This window comes from Rhinopithecus roxellana, chromosome 1 (genome assembly GCF_007565055.1).
Source record: "Rhinopithecus roxellana isolate Shanxi Qingling chromosome 1, ASM756505v1, whole genome shotgun sequence".
Classification (NCBI taxonomy): domain Eukaryota; kingdom Metazoa; phylum Chordata; class Mammalia; order Primates; family Cercopithecidae; genus Rhinopithecus; species Rhinopithecus roxellana.
The window spans coordinates 33,759,109-33,761,273 of NC_044549.1; positions in this window are offsets into that span (position 1 = coordinate 33,759,109).

Sequence of the window (2,165 nt, forward strand, 5' to 3'; positions counted from 1 at the left end):
TTTCAAGTCAGGTGGAGTGATGCCTTCAGCTGTGTTCTTTGTACTCAGGATTGCCTTGACTCTTCAGGCTCTTTTTTGGTCCACACAATTTTAGGATTGTTTCTATTTCTGTGAAAAATGTCATTGGTATTTTGAGCGATATTGCATTGAATCTGTAGATTTTGGGGGGTAATATGGTCATTTTAACAACATTAAATATTTCAGTCTATGAGCATACGATGTCTTTTTATTTGTTCCCTCTTCAATTGTTTTTCATCAGTGTTTTGTACTTTTTCTTGTAAAGGTCTTTTACCTCCTTGGCTAAATTTATTCTTTGGGGTTTTTTGGTACAGATTTTAAATGAGATTGCTTTATTGGTTTCCTTTTTAGCTAGTTTGTTATTAATATATAGAAATGCTACTGATTTTTGTATGTTGATTTTGTATCTTGCAACTCTACTGAATTTATCAGATCTAAGAGGTTTTTGGTGGAGTCTTCAGGTTTTTCTAGATATAACTTCATGTCCTCTGCAAAGAGGAACAATTTAAATTCCTCTTTATCAATTTGGGTACTTTTCATTTATTTCTGTTGCCTGGCTGCTCTGGCTAGGAATTCTAATACTAGACTGAATAAGAGTGGTGAAAATGGGCATTCTTATTTCAACTCTTTGAGAAAAAGCTTTCAGCTTTTTCCCATTCAGTGTGATATTAGCTGGAGGTCTGTCATCTATGGCATTTATTATATTGAGTATGTTCTTTCTTTGCCTAGTTTGTTGAGTTTTTATCATGAAGAGATGCTGAATTTTATCAAATGATTTTTCTGCATCTACTGAAATGATCATGAAGTTTTAGTCCTTCATTCTGTTGATATGATGTATTACACTTATTGATTTGCATACATTGAACCATTCACGCATTCCTGGGATAAATCCCACTAGATAAATCCCATGTGATCATAGTGTATGATCATCTTTGTATTGTTGGATTTAGTTTGCTAGTATTTTGCTGAGAATTTTTGGGTCTATGTTGATCAGTGATATTGGCCTGTAGTTTTCTCTTTTTGGTTTGTCCTTGTATATAGTTTTGGTATTAGGGCAGTTCTGGCATCATAAAATGACTTAGGAAGAATTCCCTCACCTTCAATTTTTTGAAATAGTTTGGTAAGAATCAGTGTTAATTATTCCTTATAAGTTTGGTAACATTCAGCAGTAAAGCCATATAGTCCTCAGTTGTTTTTTTTTTTTTTTTTTTCTCTATGAAACTTTTTATTACTGATTCAATCTCATTACTCATTATTGAGAACTTCAGGTTTTATATTTCTTTCTGATCCAATCTTGGTAGGATGTATGTGTTCAGGAATTCATTTATTTCCTCTAGGTAACCCAGTTTGTTAGCATATAATTGTTCATAATACTCTCTGATGATGTTTTGTATTTCTGTGGTATCAGTTATAACATCTCGTTTTCTGTTCTTAATTTTGTTTATTTGAGTCTTCTCTCTTTTTTTCATGGTTAGTATAACAAGCAGTTTATCAGCTTTCTTTCTCTATTTAAGAAACAACTTTTCATTTCATTCATCATTTATATTTTTTGAGTTTCCATTTCATTCAGTTCTGCTTTGATCTTTATTATTTCCTTTCTTCTACTAATTTTGGCTTTGGCTTAGTATTGCTTTTCTAGTTCCTTGATGTGTATCATTAAGTTGCTTATTTGAAATCTTTCTACTGTTTTTTACATTTGAGGTTCTTTATTGAGGTAAAATATACATATAAATTTTATCATCTTTACCATGTTTTTGATTTTCAATTTTTGTGAGCACATAGGAGGTGTATATATTATGGGGTACAAGGGATATTTTGATATAGGCATACAATGTGTAACCATCACATCGGGGTAAGTGGGGTATCCATCAGCTCAAGAATTATTCTGTGTGTTACAAACAATCTAATTATACTCTTGTAGTTACTTTTAATTAAGTTACATCTTATTCATTCTTTCTGATTGTATTTTTGTACCCATTAACTATCCCCACTTCCCTTCCACCTCCCCCTACACTACCCTTGCCAGCCTGTAGTAACCACTATTCTACTCTCTATCATCTTGAGTTCAGTTATTCTAATTTTTAGCTCCAACAAATAAGTGAGAACTTGAAAAGTTTGTCTTTTTGTGCATGTCTTATTTCACTTAA